Below are 24,639 nucleotides of genomic sequence, written 5' to 3'. Positions count from 1 at the left end.
CTACATTCAAGAACGGCTTTCCTCATAGGAACTCTGCCTGATTGATGACAAAGAAACTGAAAAAAAAAACAACAAAAAAAACCCCAAACAAAACTAAAACCAAAACCACCACAATTTAAGGTTATAGCACATGCACCAACTTCTGTTAAAGTTACTGGAATTTTCCCAGAGTATACTGTAGAAGCAACATTAACTCTTGGTCTGCTTGTGTTGAGGCCCAACAGAAGTTTGACAGTATTTGCAGAAGACTAGACCAGTACCTGTGTTACAGCTGTAGGAGACAGAATGCTCAACAATGAAGGCCAGAGGGTTTCAAGTCCATGCATTAAGTTCAGGAAGTACAGGGGAAATTTTTCAAGTCTAGAGATCTCAAGGGTTAGAGACGGCCAGCCTTGCTGGGTTTTTCCTGATCTATTTCTTCTGTTCTCAGACCTTGAAGTTTATGTGGTTACTCAAATCTTTGCAAAGTCAGCGTAATGCTCTGGTAGCTCATAAATAGCTTCTACCAGTAGGGTAGTAGATGAAAGATCTTGTCTTTATGTTTTCTAGCATTATTCTCCCTGTCAAAGAGAGATTAGCCAGGAGGGAGTAGAGTGTTGATAACATCTTTTATGCTTTTGAATATTTGTAGGGTAGAGAGAGGTTTTTTTGAGATGGTCTTTTCTGGTTTTAAAATGATTTTTCTCCTCTCACTAGTAACCCTCTTTTTCTCTTCTCAAACGTTAAGTACTTTCTGCCTCATTTATCTCATTCTGCTACCTCTGTAGCATCCTGCCATGGTCCTGAGAAATGTTAAGAGCTGTCCAGCTTGTTTCTTTACAATGGATTATTAAAGACAATTTTGTAGCATCAGACACTGGGTAAGAATATTTATCACAGTCCCACTATATTCCCTTGTTTTATTTCTCTGACGCCGGCAAACTTCCATGTTCCTACAAGAGACAGGAAATTAGGAAACAGACAGTAGCTGGTGTACAGAGAGTGGCTCAGTCCCAGCCTATTTGATGCTGCTTGATCATGGATTTCCTCCAGAGCTGTTGAGAGCACTGTGGACAAACTCGTGTTTATCCTCCTGCAGTACAATGTGAGCAGTGGCACAGAAATGCTGTTGGGCTCTTGCCAAAGGGCCCCACAAAGGCAGCCTGATCATCTCCCTGCCATGCAAATACGATGACAGTGGCGGCAGGGGAAGCCTGGTTTTGCAGTCACCCTCCCCAGTTCTGGTAACTGGAGAGTATGCGTACTAAGAGGGAGGTCACCAGGAGTGCTGGCTGTAAATGGGTTTTAGGAGGCAGGCTGCCTTCAGATCTCAAAGCTCACATCCACCTGACTTTGGGATGGGACGAGTCACATTACCCTTCAGGTGTCCTTCGTGTTTGGGTAGTGTCCAGAGTGGGCAGGACCATTCCCCTCATGGGGCCCCAACACAACTTGCAACAAAACCTCTCTTTTCTGTGCCCAGATGGGAAGATTGGTGGGAGCTAGGGGAGGAGCACCAGGAGGATAGCGCGGAACACTCTGCAAGGAGAAGAGCCCACAGGGAAGTTGCCATCTCCAGTGTGAGCGGGGAGACTCCTCAATCAAGGATTCCAGCCAGTCACCCAGTGCATGAGGTAGGGCACTCCTGGGGTAGAGGGAGATTGGAAGGACGGGAGGAATGGGAGCTGGCAAAGAGCTGAGCAACTAGGGGAAGCATGTGGCAAATAGAGGAGAGAAATAATGGAAGGGCTTGGAAGAGCATGACCCACTGCTTGCAGGGAAATAAGATTCAGTGAAAAGGTCACATGTGCAGAAAGTAGGGAATAGTGATGCTGAGGGGAGCAGAAGGAGAATTTGTTGTGGAATTAAAGGCTTGATACAATCACGAGTATTCAATGACTGAGGAATTTGAGTGGGAATACCCACATTATACAGGCAAATATGATGTGCATTTTTCTTTAAAATTTTATTGTTTATATCAAGTAGTTATTATTATTATTGTTATTATGATTATTATATGTCTGGTTTCTGCGTGTCTCCAGAGTTTAATAATATAAAATCATATTATTCTACATTGCTGATCTTCTTCTAAGCCATGAAAGCTGTCTGAAAATAACGTTCAAAATTAAATGTTTCCCTTCCTGAAATTAGCAAGTAAGGGATTCACTGCATCTCAGTCCATCAGGTTTCCCATCTATTCAAAAGGTTATGGCTGCTTCCATGCAAGGTATAAATTTTTTAATTTATTTTTTGAGGAGGGGTATACATGCATGTGATATGGGAATAAGATGTAAGAGATGGCGTCCTCTTCTTAAGAGATGGTTAGAACAGTTCTTTAGCATGTGTCAAAGCTCAAATATGATTTGTTCTCTTGGATGTGAATGCATTTGGACTCCAGATACTCAAGGATAAAGGTTTTCTTGTTTGTTGCTTCTTCTCTGAGTGGAGTTTTATTTATTTATATATGTCTGGAATGATCTATTCTACTGAGTGGGATGTCAGACTATTTATTTTAGCACATGGTTTGAGAAATAAGCTCTTTCACTGTACAGCTGAACGGGTTTTGCTTCAACAAAATCTAAGTCCCCTTAGGATTATAAAACCCAGTGAGCAGTGGTTCACTGCAAAATGAGGAGTACTTGGCTTTATACATTTCTCAAAACTTTCTACACTCTGTGTCAAATTCACACATATATCCTTTCGTTTTCATGAATCACACATGGGTCAGCATGCTTGGATTGGTTTTTGTTTTAATTTTAGTTCCTATTGGAAAGCTAGTTACAAATGGCATTAAGTTCCAGCTGCCCTTATTCTTATACAAGATTGTTTACTGATTAAGAAAACTTGTCCAAAATAACACTATATATATCATGGCAAAGTACTTTCTATATGAAATGTTATTTTACAGTATTTCCTTATTGACATTTCTCCTAAGACTTTTTTGGCACTTGGAAGGCACGCTGGAGACAGCTGGCCGGTACAGCTATGGCTTAAACCTTATTCTGTCATTACCAAATGCACAAAACATACAACTCCATATATAACATAAGATCGCTGTCCATGGACTGGCTATGAGCCAGATTTAACTCACCAAGAAGCATGTGCTCAAAGAGAAATCAGAGCTGGCAACAGCAGAAATAGTGATGCATCTCAGACACCTCTGAGCAATGTGTGAGTGTAAGCATTCAGGCTAATGGGGCTCTCCCAAGTCCTTAGGACACTGGAAACCCTAGGAAAGAACAAGTAGTAGATTCATCCCTCAGCTTTTCTATCCAGTCAGGCTGGTGATGGCTGCAGGAGGCTCTTCTAACTTCTTTGGTAAATACCAGTGGGGCAGCTTACAGTACAACCTTGGTCTCCAGCTGGAAGAGAAATGATGGCTTCGCTGGGTGGTCGGGCTCCTCACTCCTCAGTCCTTCATGGCGCTGGCCTGTCTCCATGAGCTCTTCACTCTTAGGCAGTGGGCTGAGAAGAAAAGGTCATAATCACATCTCCCATAGTCTTTCTTGGCTGCCTGCTGCTGAAATCAGTCTGCTGATATTTCACTTTCTGGAGCAGCATTTCAGGATCTTCATTTTAGGTGCAATTTTGTTATTTGGTTTTTGGTGTGAAGGAATTTTCCAGTTTAACATTTCTCTACAGATATAAATTTCAACCTGTTAGGCTTAAGACATAAGGTGAAAAAATTATCTTCCTTTTTCATGATTGTGACAATAACTGTGAATGCAAACAGCTACATTAATAAGGCTTATTGAGAGTATGCTACTAGGGAATGTACAAATCACTAATTTTTCAGTGAAAAAGTGTAAATGGCCTTTCTTGTATTTGCATGTGAAAATCCAAAAACCTATAAGGAAGAAGTTCTTCACTCTGAGGGTGGTGAGACACTGGAACAGGCCTCCCAAAGAAGTGGTAAATGCTCCATCCCTGGCAGTGTTCAAGGCCAGGCTGGACAGAGCCTTGGGTCACATGGTCTAGAGCGAGGTTTTCCTGCCATGGCAGAGGGGTTGGAACTAGATGATCTTAAGGTCCTTTCCAACCCCAACCATTCTATGATTCTATGATTCTGTGACTGATTCTATGATTCTATGATTCTATGCATATAAGCGCATTTTTGTCCATTGTTGCAGCCAAAGCACTTTAGTACGTCATTTTAGTTTGAAACAGTGCTATCATTCAGTACAGTCATTTTTTTTCTCCACCACCTTATATTCCTAAATTCTTTCATAAAAGACAGTATATAATTTGTGAATGTAAAATAAAAACACAGGTGATGTTCCATGGGTAGAATCCTCATTTTGGAAGCTACTTTGGAGAGTGGATAAGAACCATTAATATTGAATGAAAATTTCTTTTACCTGCATAGCCAGGCAGTTTTAATACTGGCTTGACAAGTCATTTTGTGGCATTTGTTTCAGAATTTCCTGGTGTTAAAAAGCATGCTTCCTCTGCAGTTCATGTACATGCTAGCAGCAAGATACTAGTGGACAGTGTAGGAAGAAATAAGAATGAGGAATTTATTAAATTGGTGAATTTTCATAGGTCTTGAACAGAAATAACAATTTACATCAGCTTATTAAATCTAGTGTGTTCATTTTCAATGAAATAAAGGATCAAGCCAACTGTCATAGTATATATTTTGAGTTTGCTCCAGTTCTGTGTTTGTTGCTATTTGTGTCTGCAGATCAACCTTTTTGAAATTCACAGACAAAACTTCTTGAAAATCTCAGTGATTTTGGCTCTTCCAAATGGTTATATTTCAATTGCTGGTGTCATGATACATTTTTATTATAGAGAACTTTCTTCTAAGGGAACATATCTGGCAGAAGTATAGAGCATTGGGCTCTGGGAATTATTTAAAATCAGTAGTTGCTTTAGGGATGAAACTCAGGAGAGTAGCAATGGTGGACCCAGGCACAGAAAGTGAGGAAGAGAGAAATGTTATGGCAAGATGAAAACAGAGCATGACTGGAAGACAGAAACCCACCACCATGGGTTTTTTTTCCTTATAGAAGAATGTAGTGAATCTTTCTGAAGGATTGTAAGAGTTCCACAGGGGAAAACCTCATAGCAAGAAATACTTGTATAAACATTTCCCACTGAGATCTAGTGCCATTTTTATCTACAATATTGTCTTTGTTGTTTAACTCCAATAGTTTAAAAATGCATCAAATTCATGTGAAACAGAAAAAATTTCCTTGGTCCTAAACCAATAATTTTAACAGCATTCCTATTTGTAACAGAAAGAAAAAAATGTTGTAAATAAGTGCTTTCTTTTGTGGATACACAAATATATAGCACAAAGAAACCAGGTCTCATAGTAACAAAAATTGTCACATATACTTGAAAACAGCAGGCCTATGTGTTTTTTCTTTGGGTCTGAGTCAGTTGAGAATAAGTTCCATGTTGAGCATTACACTTTTTTTCTCTGGATAATTCAATGTGTGAATTATTTCACTATTATGTCACTATTTCACTAGATTTCAATAAAGCAATTTTATGTATATGGTATTTAAGCACCTATGAAGGCCTGCTGACATTTACTGGGATTATACATAAAATCCTGCTGTGGATGCAGAGAATACTCAGTTTCTTCCTCCAAAAGGCTAGTCATATCTTCACATATGATGAGATATTTACTGAGTGCAATGTTAACAGCTACCATATTGCTGTACTCCCACGTTGATGCAAATGTTGGCAAAAGCTACTGTGCCAGCTTCCCACTTACACACCCTAGTGGCACCTTTGCTATTCCTCAAATACACAAATTGCTGTTTGCATCCAATTAATGCTCAAACACTAGTGGGTTTTTTTGCCTCACATATTTAGTAGGCTTCTGTTAGAAAATAAAAGATGAAGATGGATGCACAAAAGCCTATCAAACCAAACCAAACCCAGCAAAGTAAAGAATTTTTCAATGCCAGGAAATACCCTGGAGTGGTCTGTGGGATATTATGAAAGAGTACTAAGGATTAGTGCAGAGACTGAGGAGATAAAACCTTAATTAAAATAAGCAGTTATTTACAATACACATGGCAGACAAGTATTCTCATGGCTGTAATAGAACAGAAGTCTTCCTGCAGTTACACAGGAACTCATGCTAGCGAAGGAGTGGGTTTCTGCAGTGGCTGCTGGAGGCCACATTGTTTAGGTTAGTACAGGAATATGCAACTACCCCACGGCATGGTGCTTCTCTGTAACAAGATACGGTGACTTCCATGATCACCATTTGTATCTAACTGCACGTGTTTTTTGCCCTCCTGCTCATAGACTGTGCTGCTCCTGCCCATGGAGGATGGTATGTTTACTAGAAAGCCAAATCATGGGAACTGCATTCCGCTCTTGAGTGCACTAAGTGGAGGTGCCAATCATTTCTGATAATTTTTTCATCATAAAATGTATTTACCTCCAATCTAAGGTAGACTCTGACTGTTGACCTACAAAATATGCAGAAAGGGCATATTCAAGACTTGAATTTGTGCCCCTTTTTACTTGTAGATATGTTTCATCATTTTTTAATGGAGTTACATTTCTCATGGTTAAATAACAACAACAACAAAAATCAATTCAGTGCATGCAATTTCTCTGGTTATGTAATAATTTTTCTCTGTCTATTAATCTGTATTTTTATTTTATACTCTATATGCTTGTGATGGACTTGTAAAGATCACACTTCTGGTGGTGTTCATCATCAAATTGTGAGGAAAAAAAAAATGAAACTTTTGTTTTACATCCTTTCAGAACTTAATGGCCACTTCAATATTTTGAAATAGAAATACAGAATATCAAAATATATCTGAATGATATTCCGATATCTTTCCAAAATGGTTCTTTATATAAAAGGTCAAGAGGGGCTCTTCTGGAGTACCATTCTTTGAATGCTTTCAAATTTCCTGATATTATAATCCATTGATATCCAATATTTTATTATTCTCAGTAGGACGTTTATTGGCGAGACAAAACATGAGTAGGCATAATTTATTCTTTCATCAGTTCAAGTTGCATGGAACTGTTTACTCTTAAGAGAAACCTGAAGGGTCTTTACATTGCAATGGTGTTTGCCAATATTCCTTTCTGACCCAGTCTGTGTTTCAGTGTAAAGATAGCTGGCTTGTGGTGGCCAAGCGTTCATAGCAATGTCACTTTTTGATCCTTCAATGTCAACTCTTCCTATCATTGTGAAGCAGAATTCACCAAGTGTTGGATTGTTCACCCACTAATAGGGAACGTGAGGTGAGTTTAGAGCATCGTGAGACAGATTAGTTTTACCCTACTGATGATGTGTTGTTGCAGTAGTAATCCTGCCCAGTACAAGAGGAACCGGAGGTTCAGATCCCTGGTGCATGCACTTGGCTGAGGAGCCACTGGCACGTGGCTACCATCTGCAGGCTTATGACTGAACGCCTCTAAGTCAGAATCCTACCTAGACCTAGCAATACTGCAGCGCCGTCAGCACCTCGGTGGGCTCACGATAGTGGTTGCTTGAGATTGACCCAGGAAATGACAGTCTTGCTCAGAATGTGTGGGTTAAAGCCCTTCCTGAATTTTCGTTGGTGAAGACAGGTCTTCCTCATAGCAGAAGGAAAACTCCTATTTTCAAACCCGGGCAAATGGAGCTTGTCTAGCCTTGTATGGTCTTCCATCTAAGAGAAGGACACTCTGACAAAACCTATGACCTGTGGACTTTGCTGTCACCGTCCTAGCTAACTAGGCCGTGGCAGTCAAACCTCAGGTGTAAAGGGTGGGACCAGCTCTGTGCAAGCTGCGCTTCACATAAAAAATCTACTGCGCAGGCTGGAAGGGCTTACTGACACTTGCCAGATTTGCATATCCCACATACCCTTGGTCATCATGCTTGTAGTAAGCATGGTTAAAGCCCTTCCCAAATCTTCGCTCGCGAAGCCAAGCCATCATTTTAGGGAAATGTTTGATAGTTTAGAAGCAAAGTCTAGAAATAAACATTCACATGTAAATCTCTTCAAGTAGCGGGGCTTCTGATCAGACTCTGATAGCTTAATTCTTTTACTTTATTCAAGGGTTGCTGCACATATAAGCATTCCTCCAGATCCTTGCCAAATTATTTGTTCATAGTTTCAGGGCATATTATGTTTAAATTTCCTGAGATAGTGTTATAAGAGGTATAAACTAATTACTCTAATCAACATTGAAATACAGTGCTGTCAAGTTATAGATGTTATTTTAGAATGTTTTCCTGTGAAAATCCTCCTGTTCTGGCCCACTGAGGCTAATTGGGCTGCATCCTTCCATGTCAAAGTCAGTGAACTTCCTTATTGCTATCACTCTGATAAGAACTAACATAATCTCTGTTTTAGGGGACTTCGTAAGAGATATCTTATCCTTACACTTTTCCTTCCCCTCTATTCCTTACTTGGCAATTATATAGATGTTACATATACTTATTGGAGCCACAAAAATGATCAGAGGGATGGAGGACCATTCCTATGAGAAAAAGCTGAGAGAGCTGGGGTTGTTCAGCCTGGAGAAGACTCTTGGGAGACCTTATTGCAGCATTTCAGTTCTTGAAAGGGGCCTAGAAGAAAGATGGGGAAAGACATTTTAGTAGGTCCTGTTCAGACAGGACAAGGGATGATGGTTTTAAACTAAAAAAGGAGAGATTCGGCTGAATGTAAAGAAAACATTTTTTACAATGAGGGTGGTAAAATACTGGAGCAGGTTGCCCAGAGAGGTGGTAGATCTGCCACCCCTGGCACTCAACGTGCCACTCAAGGTAAGGCTGGATATGGTTCTGGGCAACCTGACCTAGGTGAAGGTGTTCCTGCTCATTGCAGGGGGTTGGACTGGATGATTGTTGAAAGTCCCTTCCAACCCAAACAATTCTATGACTGTATTAGTCTACAAATGCAAAAAAAATTATATTGCATGTGCTATGTTATTAGATGAACATATTAAAGGGGAACCTGGCAAAAGACAGTTGAAATGGGGGAGGATGAAAACCATGACTTGAGCACAGAAGAAAAAGCAAAAATTTTGCAGAAGCAGAGAAAATCTCTTCCTTCAGAATTCTAATAACCAGTATTAGTGTCTTAAAAAATTATAATGTGTGCTGGGGCATGTACAGAAGAGCACTAAGAAAGCTCAGCTATCTGGTGACTGACAAATGATACTGATCTGCAGCCACTGCCTCCAATACAAATAGCTCAACTTCATTTAAGTATCCTTACTGGAGGTAATAGATCATATACAGAACAGAGCCATTTCAAATAAGGTCTGCTGTTCATATACATTCAGTTGTTTTTGCAACTAAGCTATACTTGCATCCAAAATAAACATTTGGATAACCGAATGTCTCCCTCAGTGGAATTGAGGAAAAAAAAGTATAGGTCAAGAAAAATTGAAATTCAGAATTTGGTGCCTTGATGCATTTCATCTTCAGAACCAAAGTGTTGCCACCCTGTGCAACCTTTTGAAAGACACTGATGCCTTAGGCTTAAGTACCTGATGTCACAGTGAATGAAGAGATCCAGACAGCCAGCTTACTGCTTATGATGGAAAACAATACAGCAAGTGGAAGGAGGAGGAACACTATAAGAATAATATAAAAATTGCAGATATAGTTTAAAAAATTGTTAATAGAAAAGATATATTTGAGCAGACAGTCAGCTTCATGGAATACCCCATGTTTCTGTGTTTCTCAGTGGGACAGTAGCAGAATGCTTTAAAACAACTGATTTTTTTTAATCTTTTTTTCTTTGGGCCTGCCTCACAAAGAACACTTGTTTTAGGAATTTGAGCCAAGTATGTATCTACACACTGTGGGTTACCAGCTGAAAGGTCTTCAGAAAGGTCTGAAAGAGTCTGTCAAAAGTACTGAGACACACAAACAGATTCACTTGCTGGGCTCAGGACAGCAAAGCAGGAAGCTAAGTGCTGGTGTGTGCAACAACAGTACTGAGCAACAGAGCCAGAGAGCTCAGTAGGGCTAACATCAGCCACTCTGGTAACAGTGCTACTTGCATTCAGTAACTCAGTAATAAACATGGGAAAGTCTCATTTTCTTAATTGACTGAATCTAGTCAGATGATCTACATGTCATTACTGGTTTTCCCTATTAAACAACATGAAGTATATCTTCCCCTAGTTTGTTTTTGTTCCTCCTTACTTTCCCTCTTTTTGGACACTCTCTCTCCCTTGTATTTCCATGTTATTCTGCAGGGCTTAAGAGAAGATAAGTGCAGATGATGTGTTTGGGTTTGTTCTGTCTGTGGTATTTCATTGTAAATGGAACCAATGTCAGAAGCTTTAAACTTTTTTTCCTCAAGTTTGGTTTGATCTTCCTGCAAAGGAAATATGCAAGTGTTTAATAAAATATACATGCTTAGGCTGTGTTTTCCATTTGAAAGGCTGATAAAGTCCAGCATGAAAAACATTTTAATGCTAATTTCAGAACTACAGATTTTTTAACAGAAAAACAAACAGGTAAGAGCCCATTTGTTTATAACTAGTGTAGTGACAGGGCAAAGGTGAAATTTCCTTAGCTGTTTCTGTCTTTCAGAATCCAGCCTTTACCAATGCATTATTCCAAATACTTCACTGGATAATTTTCATAATGATTTCAGTTTCTGTGAGTCTTACCGCTAGCAAATTTGTTCATTAGAATGTATATGAATGACAAACATAGAAGGAAGTGAACACAGCTGAAATGAATTCATAAAAAAGTTTGAGCAAATGATGGTGGATTTTTTTCTCCAGTGTTTTTCTCAGCTCTCTTCAGAACTGATTCAAATCTCATCTAAAAGCAGTGAAAAATGTCCACCACTTACTGAGTTTTGTAAATCTATGAGCCCTCTGTACCTCATACTCAGAAGTAAAGACAGGACAGACCCTCTCCTGATTTTGACTTTTCCTCTGTAAGTATGAAACTTTTTGAGATACTGTCACATTACTACAAGCAGCCTCCACCCATAAGCATTCTTAACCTCTCTGGTATTTTGAGGTCCTGCATGTGCTGGCTTCTTGCCATTTTATCCGAGCACAATGTTCTTATAGCTTCCAGTATGGCACGTGATATAACAAAGGAAGATAAAGAAGGGAACAGAGCAGACAGTAATAAATATGAATGGAAAGTACAAAAGAGCTTCTCCTCATTTTCCATCCATTTCGCTACTCTTGTTTCTTTTCCCTTCTCTATCTTTTCTTTTACATTCTCCTCTCTCTGCCATCAAGATTTAAAGCATTATAAGTCATTCCCTCTGTCTTTTGCTACTACAAGCATGAGTTATGAGGAATGAGCGATTAATGAATGAATGTACTCTTCCTCAGGAGAAAAAGCACTTCTAGCAGGAGCTGCTGATACAGCACTTGAGGAGACTGAATGGAGTAGCACGGTACAATTTCATAAATCAGCATGCAAGAATTGTCAGACATCATGTGGTTATGGTTGGTTAGGAAAAGCAAAATACTCCAGGAACAACCGATTTGCAGTCTCTCAGCTCTAGGTTTTGGAGCTTTTCGCTCCGTTTTGGTTTAGTTTTACTTTGGATCAAAACTTACTTGCTTAGTAACCTCCTATTTCATTCACTAAACTGCTGGTTAGTTAGTGGATAATCCAGCTAGTGGATTATTGCACAGCATTCTTTGGTGAAGTACAACTCTTAAGATTCTTGTTTATATTTAAAATAGGGTGAATTTTATTTCTATTGGCTTTATAGTAGCTTTGAATATTCAGAAAACCTTTCAAGATGTCAGTACCTGTGTTGAGCTCCAGAACCACTGCTATTTTGCTGTTCAAATTCTGCTTTTTACATGGTTTCCTCAATCCTTACATAAGGAGATTGCATAAGAGAAGAATGTAATCTCCAAAATAATTTACCATATTAGACAGAAACTACCATCAGTGGATCTTTATCAGCCGCCTGGAGCAGAAAGGAGACACGTGGCTGTACATTTGGAAAATGGTTGTTCACAGTACTCATCAATGCTTGCTGCCAATTGTGGGCAGATGCCATCAACAGTCATTACGCAGTTCTGAAAATAGAATCAAACTTGACCTGGGCAGGTCCTCTAACATTGGATAAACTGCCTCTGAACAAGGGAAATGTGTGGAGCCTATTCTCTCTACCAGCCTCCTCCTGCTCAGGGATACTACAGACTGAGAGCTAGGGCAGCATGGGAAGGGGATACTTAACTTGGAGTGTACATGTCAGGTACTCAAGATGTCTCCTCACCCCTAAGAGTTATTATTTCTCTGTGTGTCCCTGATCTGTCCTTGTGGAAAGGAGCATGGCCAGCATGTTTCTGCTAGTCCCTGCAGCAGTGCTGTGTCATCTCTGGAAATGGCAAGTTACATTTGCCCCTTGCTGTTCTTCCTTTTTCTATTTTCCCCTAGAAACCACTAGTAAGCAACAACAGCAAGCAGAAGAAAGCAGTTGGGGAGGAGAAGGGCAAAGAAATTTTGAGAACACCTCTGCTGTATGTGTGCTTCCTTGGCTGTCACAGCCACTGTGCTGTGTCCTGGGAAAGGAAAAAACAGCATCAGAGTGCAAATGCCTCCCTCTTGCCCACTTTCCAAAACCATGTGAACTTGGCATGAAGTGCTCGTGTTGTGGCTTTGACAACACTCGTCCAATTACTGTGCTGTGTATAAGAGAACAGCCTGCCATCGTCTCTTATTCATATGTTTTCCCAAATCTGGCTTCCTCTGCTTAGCCCCATATGAGGATAAAGAGTACAGAAAGTGGCTTCCTTTCCCTGACCTCACAGAAGGCTTGAGAGGAACACTGTCTTTTCCTTTTCTTTGAGAAGTGCTGGCGAGCACAGACTGTTACCGTCCACTGCATACAGTGCTTGGCATCAGAAGTGGTCAGTTGTTCCCATGCTCCTGTTTGCTTGCTGGTGTGTGGCAGAGAGCATAAGAGAGAGGAAAGCAATGCTATACTTCTGAAATGAGGTATAGCAAGTGTTGTGTGCCCACAGCTCTGGCCCAGCCTGCCAGTGTTTATTCTTTAGTTAGCAGGTGGAACATTAAAAGTGATTTGCACTTAGTTGCTCCCCTGTGCAAACCCCTCTTATCTCCAGCAGGCCTGGAAGACATGATTTAAGGATGTAAGAAAAGTGTTGCTTCATCTTTTTGGAAATCACAGTATCACAGTATGTTAGAGATTGGAAGGGACCTCAAAAGATCATCTAGTCCAATCCCCCTGCCAGAGCAGGAATACCTAGATAAGGTTACACAGGAACGTGTCCAGGCGGGTCTTGAATGTCTCCAAAGAAGGAGATTCCACAACCTCCCTGGGCAGCCTGTTCCAGTGTTCCGTCACCCTCACTGAGAAGAAGTTTCTTCTCAGGTTTAAGTGGAACCTCTTGTGTTCCAATTTGTACCCTTTTCCCCTTGTCCTTTCATTGTTTGCCACTGAGAAGAGCCTGGCTCCATCCTCGTGACACTCCCCCTTTATATATTTATATACACTAATAAGGTCACCCCTCAATCTCCTCTTCTCCAAACTGTAGAGACCCAGCTCCCTCTCCAAACTGTAGAGACCCAGCTCCCTCAGTCTTTCCTCATAAGGGAGATGCTCCACTCCCTTAATCATCTTAGTTGCCCTGCGCTGGACTCTCTCCAGCAGGTCCCTGTCCTTTTTAAACTGAGGGGCCCAGAACTGGACACAATATTCCAGATGAGGTCTCACCAGGGCAGAGTAGAGGGGAAGGAGGACCTCTCTTGACCTACTAACCACCCCCCTTCTAATACAACCCAGGATGCCATTGGCCTTCTTGGCCACAAGGGCACAGTGTCGGCTCATGGTCACCCTGTCGTCCACCAGGACCCCCAGGTCCCTCTCCCCTACACTGCTCTCTAAGAGGTCGTTCCCCAATCTATACTGGAACCTGGGGTTGTTCCTGCCCAGATGCAGGACTCTACACTTTCCCTTGTTATATTTCATCAAGTTATTCCCCGCCCAACCCTCCAGCCTGTCCAGGTCTCTCTGGATGGCAGCACAGCCTTCTGGCGTGTCGGCCACTCCTCCCAGCTTAGTGTCATCAGCAAACTTGCTGATAGTACACTCAATTCCCTCATCTAAATCGTTGATGAATATATTAAATAATACTGGTCCCAATGTACAGCTAGCATTCATATGCCAATGTTATCTTTGAAATACAAGAGTGCTTTGTAAAGGTTACCAATACTGCTAACCTTAATGACAGGAAAAAATGATTTTTAAAATACATCTCTACAGCCAACAGTCCTCCCGCAACAGAAGAGGAATGGATATCTCTTTGCTATTTGCTTCTCCTCCTTTACACTCACTAGAAGGGTGTATGCAAAAGAACTTTTCTGTCTCCTTTGCCAAAACAAGGACACCACAGCAATAATCTTTGATAACAGAAATGTTGGTCTGAATCAAAAATTGCTATAAGCTATATATCAGAAGAAATTGTTACCTTTTACCTTGTGAGTAATCTCTTTATTTAACAATAGTTGCAGCAAAGGAAATGTTTCTGACTACAGTTTTGGGTTTATGCTTTTCTGAGCATTCTCCTCTCTGTTGGCTGTTCTTGAAAAGTTGTGACATGAGATCAGGAAAGCTTAAGAGCTTATGTGACTTCTTAGCTTGCCATCATTTCAAGATGAATAAGTGTTCATGAAGACAGCCTGCGGGAAGGGAATTGATGTACTATTTGGATGCCTTGACTTTATAATTCATACTAAACTCTCTCGGTAGGAGTGTGCCCAGTGCTGAAAACTTTGCCTTAGGGTTCAGATGGATCAAGCAGTAATAAGACTCCATGGCTAGCTGAGAGGGAGGGAGAGGAGAAAACAATTTAAAAGCAATGAAAGAAGATACCACTATCATTGTTGAAGCAAAGCTTGTGCTTCCACAGTGTGTGGAACCAGCACATAATAGGCTGGAGAACTGACCCCACTCAGTTGCCTGCCTTGCAGCTGCTCACAGGATTGCAACCTCAATTTGGGAACTGGCTCAAGGAGAAGCAGCTGGGTGATCTGCTCAGCTGTGTTTTGAGACAAGCCATTTTCTGTTAAGGTCACTGAGAGTTTGACAGTGTAAGGAGTTCAGACCACCATCCCCAGAAAGGGTGGAGAAATCGAAATTGAGAAAATAGGGATACGACCATACGTTCTCTCTAAAACTGGTTGCATAACCTATTTCAATCCGAATATATTTGTCGATAAAGTGTTTTTCCCAGCAAGATACAGGAAGGAGATTTTACTCCAAGATGAATTCACAGTTTTCATAAAGCTTGCAAAATATTTCCATTTAGACAGTGCTGTCAGACAGTCATTTTAATGAGTGCTGAAAACCTAAACCAACTGCAGCCTAATCCCACTGCTTGCTCCTATTTCTGTATTGGCACTCCTGGCACCTCCCAGTCATTTGCCTTCTGCAACCAAACAGCCGCACATTGGGAGTGAGCATCTTTGTCCAAACTGTCTGCTATTCAATAATGTTTGTTGATAACAACTGTTCTCATAAGTTCTAGATGGCATGGCTTCAAATGCTGAAGCACTGTGCACCAAAATGAAAACAGGACCCAGATAGCTTGGTTTTCCCTATGGTAACCATCATGTTCACTGAATATTTTGTTAGATCAGTTTTTGCAAGTTTTAACTAAGAATGTAGTTTTGGACTACTTGATGAAGGGACTGGGGGGACCAGCATCTACTTTCACAGCTGTATCTTGTTTGTTGGTAAGCGTCTCTTACCCCTTCTAAGCACGGAAGAAGACTTGAAAACATGTTGGAGCAGCTTCATGTGTTTTCTCCCTGAATTATTTGTTGTGGTGTTTTTATTGGACATCACTGCACCTGTGCTGGAAGCAGGAAGGCTTGCTTGTAATTCAGGTGAAGGCCAGTTATGTGCATTTTTTGGTGGTTTTGATAGCCTTGTTCTTAACTCCTGGTGGCATAAGACTTAGTGGTCAGGCTATAGATAGCTGATAGGTCTGATAACTGCTAATCTCATTAACCCTGTGACTTAACTTGATTTATACTTCATTTGCTCTCCCTAGTTTATAGTGATACATTACTCAACTTCAAGAAAGAACAAAACCACCGGGTAGATGATAAAATGTATCACAGAGCATTTTTGCTCAGGTCTCAAAGTCTCTGCAGGGAATGGAGGATTTGGATATAATTTAGCACCATTGACACTAATTTCTATTGCGCTATTAGGCAAATGTGAGTAGTCCTTAGTTGGTGCTAAAGAATTTCTATTTTCCATCTCCCCTTAGGCTCAATTTGCCATATCTGCCTTTTTGGAATAACTTTGCTTGAATAAATTTTATGAAGGTAAGCACACATGCAGTAACACGTTTCTAGAGTTTTTACTATAAAGAAATATTTGGCTCTGCTCCAGAAATATGCACAGGTTTCAGTACTGTCTTAATACCAGGGCAAATTCATCCTGGCAGGAGCTGTTTAGTGGTACACAGAATTTAAGGGGGGATTATGCTCAGTTTTTGTATTACATTAGCTGTATCACTATAGATGCTTGCATAATTAGGCTGGTGCAACGTCTAAATTAATTTGATGGAGCTACAGCTACAAAATATCTTTAAAAGGATAGTGACTTCTAAAAATTTAAGGAAATACACTGTAGCAGTGTAGCTATTGCACACGCAAAATGGTGGGACTAATCTAGGTGACTAACATTTAAAGTACAGAACTCTGTATAGCTACACCTTACACATTTACTTTTGTTGCTCTGCTGCCATTGTAGAACTTTCCTGGCACTTATATGCACAAATTCTTATAAATGGAAAAAAATAGTGAAATAACTCTAGTAAATTTGGTAAAAAAGCTCATCCGACATATCAGGTTAGCAGTTAGCATGGAAGGAAAAGAGGAAATTAGAGAAACAGAATTTACTGATGATGGGCTTTTGAAGTGAGTTCAGCAGGTCACAAAAAAAGCAGTGAAAAGACAAGTCTGAAACAGAACCACATTCCATCACACAGGAGCCACTGTCTGACCTCTGTCGTTGGGCAACAGCTGTGCCTGTATAAATGACAAGTTTTCTGCTTTGCAGCCAGCACTGCTCCTGTGAGCATGTGTAGATTAAGCACTCTGAACTTTGGACAAGGAGGTGAGGGGCTAGTGATAGCCTAGGAGAGAGAACTTTGCTGTATTTATCTGCTTTTCTCATTTCTCATTCCAGAATATATTGCAGGTTATCCGAGATGGCTGTTGCAAACACATATAAGAATAATCTGTGGGGGTATTCACAAAGACTAAGTTTAGCCACAGGATACTTCCGCTCCCGGCTTCCTGTAGAATCAAGGGAAAGCATTTCTTCTGAGGCCACTCAGAGCACCTACAGTGAGCTCCCATTGAGACACTCTGCTGAGGATTTTACAACTCCCCGCTGGCTGTGGAAAGATCCTCAGGCAAATAAGCTCCTTAGGCTAAAGGTGGCCTTTGCAAATATCCTCTTGTGCAGCCTGGTTTAAGACCCAGGAGCTGTGGATGAGTAATTAACAGATTTTGGAGTCAGTTCTATGATTTTCAAGGTTCTTATAGAATGCCACAATTCCTCCACTGACTTTAAGCCCCCTGAGGCACTGTGTATTGTACAGCAACTGGAAATCTGTATGGGTTGCTATAATATCAATAAATAACATACTGCTGTGCTGCCATATATTCACAACACAAGTAGCAGTGATAGGACATCATTCAGAGCAGAACATGGTTTAATTAAAATGCTTGTGTATGTTATTAACAAAACAGTGCTATAAACTAATGGTCACTTTACTGTCTGTATACTTTATCTAATCTGCATGTATATGGGTGCTAAGTGGGCATACATTTCTAGCAGAGTAAAACCCATGGAAAAAACAGCTCCTAAATGCTGTTTCTAACATATTTCCTTGTGAAATTCTAATTGTGGCTCACAGTTTAAATAATCATAGATCTGAAACACAGTATAAGAGTAAGTGGCTATGAGTCAAGTGAGTGAAATTTAAGACTAGTCTCACTACATATCCAGGCTCTGAGCCAAGGAGAGGGAATGTCTGGGTGTTGCTCCTCTTACTCATTTAACACAGTTTTCCTTCTGTTTCCTTTGCAGTTGATTAGCTATGTTCATGATAGCAGTGGGGGATAAGATAATGATGTCTTTCCTGTCTTGCCATATCACCTCATTCATATCATATCTTGATGGTACAAAAGCTGGTAGGCAGCAACATTAATCTGGAATGACCATTTTCTGTGCTTTACAGAAAGCTTAAAGCTCTGTAGTTATAAGAAAACTAGGTAAGTGGATGATACTGAGAAACTAGTCACTTAGACTTTCTTAATTAACTTTATATTACTGAACCATACCTCTTTCTTGGCTGTCTTTGAGGAGTTTTGACATCATCTAGTGAAAGGATGTAGTATTATGAGGAAAATCTCATTCACAGGATCAGTCAAGAGAGTTTAAGAAAAGTGCTTTTGGAAAGTTGAAGGGCAGTAAGAAAGACCTGAGAAGATAATGTAATGGAAAGCCAGCAGAAATGTGTCTTATTCCAATGAAAATGGGCAACACTGGAGAGAATGAGTCACTGTGGGCTACTTAAGCAAGTAAAAGTAAAATATGAACTGCACTGGAAACAGAAAACTGGAGGGCCACCAAATCAGGATTCTGTATTCCAAGCTTAGTGCACATGAGAAAAACAGGGACAGCATGAGGATACACTGAAACAGTTGCCAAGAGGTTAAATACGAAAGATGGTATTGTATTATAAGTCCTGAAGGCACAATAGCAAAAAATGACTTGACCAAGAAAATATCAGTTGTAATTAATTTGTAATAAGGAGACAAATTTTGAGACCAGTTCTTATTCCTACTGTTGGACTTTTGCCATGAAGTTTATTGGGAAGAGGATTAAACTTTGAGTAACAGCTTGGTTAAGAAATCATCGATGTAATTGTGAACTGCTGGGAAAAAGTAACTGAGAAATACATAACAAAATATCATCACTTGCACAAATGCATCAGAGGTGTCCCTTGGAGTATTTAAAGAAATGATGGAACAACTAGTTGCTAAAAAAAAAAAAAAAATCCCACACAGAAAATTGAGGAAGTAGCAGGAGACTAATAAAGTGTCAGTATGCCTCAAGTCTTTAAAAATTGAATTAAGAGTAACTATAGAAACTATTGTCTTATGGGCATGGCTCCAAATTGGAATATTAAAGAAGAAGGGGAAAATGTATTTATATGAAGGTGAGTAGTATAATGAGACCCTGATATGACACAGGTGTACCACAGTAAACTAAGCCAGACACATCAGAACTTTTATCCCTCCACTCCTTTTTAAGATCAAACCAGCAGCAGAGTACAGAATGGCACCAAGACTGTGCAAAGGCATTTGAGGTTCTGCCACATAATGTCTTAAGGGAATTACTGAAACCAGTCAGCTTGGGCTAAAATTCGCTTAAAGGTATCACATGCTGGCCACTGAACTGTAGACAGAAAGTAAATCTGAACAGCAGTCAGCATTGTCAAGGATAGGTGACTTCCAGTAACCTTTAAAGGTCAAGATATGTTCCAATATCTGGAGGATAAAGCACTAATTAAATGCGAAAACGATTACTTAAGTAGGAAGAATGATTAACAGCACAGGAGAGAGGAAACACAGAAGGTTCTAGTTATTCTCCAAGGATATTATGGATCTAATAAAGCAAGGCTAAACTTAAAAGCAAATTAATAAACAAGCATTAGCAGTACTTTGTGCCCATTAGGCAACAAACACATTTTATAAATCTTCAAATAATTTTTTTTTCTATGACTTTTTCTTTCTTAAATACTTATTCAGGCTTTATAAATCTGATCAGAAAAATTAAATTCAGAAAGCAGCACCATAAAGAGCATTAATAAAATGATAATTTGCTTGATATCTTTCTGTTTATCTAAGAGGAGCATTTCCTTTTAACTGTTTACATTGCTCAGAGGAAGTTGGGAGTTGCACACCAGCTGGTACAAGTGGAGGCCTCCATAATCTGAAGTGCTGATTATGAATGAAGACAGTGTGATTGTGGGTTGAGGAATGAAGGCTTACATACCAGGGTATTTTCTCAATTCTGCTGGGTTAGACCAAAGACCTGCCTAGGCCAGTATAGTCTCTTAGCAGTGGCTGAAAATCATAAAATCATTGAATAGTTTGGATTGGAAGGGACCTTAAAGATCATCTAGTTCCAAAACCCTTGCCATGGACGTTTACAGAAGATGAAGAGCAGGACAAGCGTATATAACAGCTTTAACTTTTCACCAGAGTGCCTAATAATTTTCAGCTTAGGGACTCTGAATCACTTGTGGCTTGAGTAACTCTAAAGGATTTCTTTTCCCTTAACTTTTCCAGCCTCTCCTTGAACCAAAGAAAAATTTTAGCTCTGACACTGTTCTCTGGCCTTACAACTTGAACCTAAGTTGCACATCTCCTTCTAGTTGTTGAAGCTTGTTACTATTAATAGCAATTGACACCACTAATTCTTATACTGGGAGACTTGGCAAACAGTCAAGCTTTGGCTACCCTGTTTATATTATTTGTGCTTTAGTGAATCTCTATCACATATCCCCTTGGTTGACATTTTCACAGACCAATTACCTTTTTATCTGAGAGGGAGATTAGCTTTTCCCCATACAGAAGCCATTTTCACATCATACTTCACAAAAACCTACAGATTGAGTAGGTCCCCTAGCACCAGAAGTCACAAGATTACCTCAGAATTATCACAGAGTACTTTCGATTGTAAGGGACCTTCAAAGGTCATCTAGTCCAACCCCCTCTGCAATGAGCAGGGACATCTTCAACTAGATCAAGTTGTTCAGAATCACATCCAGTCTGGCCTTGAATGTCTCCAGGGATGGCACACCTACCACCTCTTTGGGTAACCTGCTCCTATGTTTCACCACCCTTACTGTAAAAAAATATTGTATCTTTGGCTTTTTAAAATACGCTTTAAGGCCTTGCAAGAAAAGCCTGAATGCATGAACTGAATGCTACTGCTGAAATGAAGTCTTCCTAACGTTGAAGGACAGACTTTTTGAGATGTATGAAATACTGCATACATCTCACTGGAGTGTTATCAGATACAGCAAGGGCTTCCTATCACTGTGAGCAGCATCAAAACAGAAAAAAAAGCAGACAGACTCCTTTCCAAGAGAGCTACAGCCTCAGTGCTGGACTTAAGAGTCAGGGTGCCTGGCTGTTTGTTTTCTTTGCAGAGAGGGGGAGGAAGAGGGACAGACTTACTCCAGAGCTAAAACCGAGCACTGCTGCTCTGCCTTGGATTTTGCTAGAGAAAAAAGGGGGACCTGTGCCATCATCCTCCTTGTTTAAGTATTTGAGGAGGTTCCTGTTTTGCTATCTGAGTTAAAAGCAGAGTTTCCCTGTGAGATACCATGCCTAGTGCTCCAAGTTGTAATACATCACTGTATGTCTCCACATAGAAGAGGAAGCTGTGTCACACTGTACATTAGCTATACATAGTCAGGGCTCTCACTTAGGGCCTTAAATATTCTTTTGTCTTTCTGACACCGGTGTGTGGATTTTACTTCAGTTTCCACACAGCCCTTTGGAAGTATGTGCCTGAGCATGCTTGAAACACTGAAGACAAAGTATGACTGCGAAATTGCAAATAACTTTTTTCCATGAAACTTCAGGAGTTGGTTGCTAAGCTTAGCCAATGCTCCTTTTAGCACTGACTGAAAATGCTGAATACTGGCTTCGACCCTTCTGTTTATCTGTCCTTTAATATTTTGCTTTTCTCCTCAAAAGTGACAAATTAATAGGAGGGAAAAAAAAAAAAAAAGGCTGTCTTTATTCCCTCCTCCTTTTTCTTTCCTGAAAACTGTCTGTAGCCTTTCTGCCTTCTGCTTGCACAGTCCACTGAGCAATAACACAAATCTTTTTTATTCCCAAGTGGGAAGGAAGAGCTGGAACTGAGTCTTGCTGAAGTCTGAGAAAGGAGGTTTCTTTTATAATGTGCAAATAAAAACCTGCTACTGTGAAATAAAAGAGTGTTTTCAAATAGGAAGAATGGGGTTGCCTTACAGCTCTATGCTGTACTCTGCTGCTGCTGTGGAGCAGTTTTCCCAAGATGGAGTGCAACAAAGGCAGCACAGAACTTTGTAATGGTATGTGGGCTGGTTTGTGGGGAGAACAGGAGCACACAGCACCTTTATGTCCTGCTTTTATGGCTTGAATGAGGTTGTAGCTTGTAGGACAGAAGCCACACACCTCTCCAGCCAGCTAGCAGCCTCTGTCTGTCTGTTGTAGAACGGTAGCTCTGCAACAAAATCTTGGTGACCTACCTGGGAGGCTGTGAATGCCAGGCTAAGGCACAAGAGCTGAGATTGTTCAACCTAGACAGGAAAGACGTGTGTGTCACAGCTCATGTTTCCTGGTATGTGTATAGTGCTGGAAAATGCTGCTTCTCTTGCCTTATGTGGGGTTGCAGTAGTAACAGAGACACTCTTGTTGAACTATAGAAATTGGTTGTGTATTTTTCTAAATGTTGAAAGTGTGAAAGGTTGCTGTTCTGGCTAATTCTTTGCAAGCTTTTGCAGCTCTAAACACATGACACTGCTGTCTCTAATGTTGTCCTGCCTTTGGCAGACTTCCCATTACATAATGTTGACCCATACTTGTTATATATGACATTTTTTGCTAAACACTGTCAGGGATAATCTGTCACATAACAAACTTTCTGATTATACGTTAAGACTCTGTCATCTTTTAGCACAAGCGCAACTTGTGCTTCAGACATTGCCATTTCTTGTTAAGACAAGCAGAGTACAGTTCTTTCAGGTAAGAAAAACACCAAGAGAGTATCATGTGATTTGAGACTGAAATACCTAGGACTAAATTCACTGCTGAGTGATCGCATGGAATCACATCTGGGAGTAATCTGAGCTTTATAAAATGTTGAGCCCTAGCCCAGGTGATGGGAGTAGTGATTGGCTGAAGGAAGCATGAAGTCTGAAGTGTGACTGTGCAAAATGCTATCACAGGCAGGTCCAGCTTGGTTCTCGCTTTGGAAACATGGAGAGGGTTTCTCTCCTTTACTCTTCCACTGAAGTCTGACAGTGTTTGTAGACTGAACCAGTCTTTCCTTCAAAAAAAAAAAAAAATTGTAAAAAAAGAAAGGGTACTGGTGTGGGGAGATAAATAGGTATAGCTCAGCCAGGGGTTCTTGCTATAAGGCAGCTGAGAAATGAGAGGCCTTAGAGGAATAGAAACACCCCCAGAACTGCCTGCTTTCAAAGAGCGATGGAAAATCCATTAGTTCCTAAAAACCTGATTTCAGTTGCATAGAATAAAAAGCAGAGGAGAGAAAGGTGTATAGAATAGAGACAGAGAGAATAAAATGGGAATTGTCTCAGTATTCAAGAATATGGTCTGCTTTAAATGGACTTCATATAATGTTATAGCAAAAAAGTAACAAGATTGTGTGAACTGCTGAAACGTCTGCCACATTGTGGGGAGGAATGAATGTGGAACATAAGGCTGCGAGACTAAATACACTGTCTTCAGAGAAAGAAATTTTCCAGCCTGACGTAGGAGATGACTGTGTGCTAAGAACAGTTGCAATATCGAGGAGAAAGGTTTTGGTTCTATGCAAGGAATGAATGCTTGTCAGAGCCAAAATTAAAACCTGATGAATGCAGTCTCACCTGCTTTCATTTCTTCCCTCTCAAGATTCTACATTTGTCCTCATTCTGTCTGTGCATTCATTCATACATTCCTCTCCCCTCCCACCTCCCCATTGACTCACACTCTCCCTCCCTGTTTGTTATCGCTTCCTTTTAATTTTCTCTTCCTTTAGTTTTCCTTCCCACTCATTCCATTTCTCCTCTGCCTGATCCCTTTGCACACATTTTCCTTCATGGTGAAAAAATATCAGAGACACAAAGAGAAGGAAAAGTAGAAGATGAGTGAGGAAGGAAAGGGGCAAAGAGTAGGCAGTGCAGGAAGGGTGCTCAGTGTTGCACTTTCTCCCCTTGCTGAACTACAGATTTTTGAAGGTGTCATAGGAGTCAGGGCTCTTAAAACCTGTTTTTTTTCTTTCAGGCAGCAGCACTTGGCAGTGGCTTTGTGAAAGGCAATGCCAGAGCTCATTTCCTCAGATTAGCGTCCCTAGAAACCATCATAAAGAATAGAATAATCCCAAAGTCCAGTGGAAAGTCATCTTTGAGTGACAAACATCTGGCAGTGCATGGAGCTTGCTGCTCCAGACTGGGAGGAGACTGGGTGGTCTTCAGACTTCAAAATAGGAAATGGGAGCTTTAAGACTCTTTGGACTTGCTGGCAGGCAGTGCTGACTGAGAATCATCACAGCCCCAAGCTTGTCATGTACCTGTGTGCAATGAAATGGCGTTTCTCAAAGCAGCCAGTGCGTCCCAAAATCGATGGCCAAATGGTCCTGATTTTGGTTTAGTGAAACAACAGAGGTACCAGGAATGCTTATTGTAACGTGATAGGAAACGGGTTGAAACCACTTCATCTGCAGAGCGGTGATACCATCCCAGCACAATGAGCTGGATCCCAAAGTTAGTCTGTAACCTGGAGAAAGCGCTGTGCTCCTGCAGCCCCCAAAGCCGAGGCTGCTCCTTCGTCTAGCCTGCAGACCTGTGGGAGGAGTGGAGCTGAGCTGTCACACACTGATGGTGCACTGCCACACA

At 40.6% G+C, this 24,639-nt stretch overlaps 1 protein-coding gene across 1 annotated transcript in view; it reads left to right on the top strand.

Annotated features, from left to right (window-relative positions):
• Window positions 1-1,457: 1,457 nt before the first annotated feature.
• Window positions 1,458-24,639, top strand: part of PHYHIPL (phytanoyl-CoA 2-hydroxylase interacting protein like) — a 59,439-nt gene continuing 36,257 nt past the window's right edge. Inside the window, exon 1 of the mRNA XM_061374073.1 lies at window positions 1,458-1,613. The gene's annotated coding sequence lies outside the window, so the exon portion shown is untranslated. The remainder of the gene's footprint in view (window positions 1,614-24,639) is intronic.

The sequence above is a fragment of the Neopsephotus bourkii genome, unplaced genomic scaffold, assembly GCF_033783945.1.
Source record: "Neopsephotus bourkii isolate Nb327-2 ecotype Australia unplaced genomic scaffold, CSIRO-AGI_Nbou_v1 NB_1634, whole genome shotgun sequence".
NCBI classification, from domain to species: Eukaryota; Metazoa; Chordata; class Aves; order Psittaciformes; family Psittacidae; genus Neopsephotus; species Neopsephotus bourkii.
This window is presented reverse-complemented; position numbering and strand designations above follow the sequence as displayed.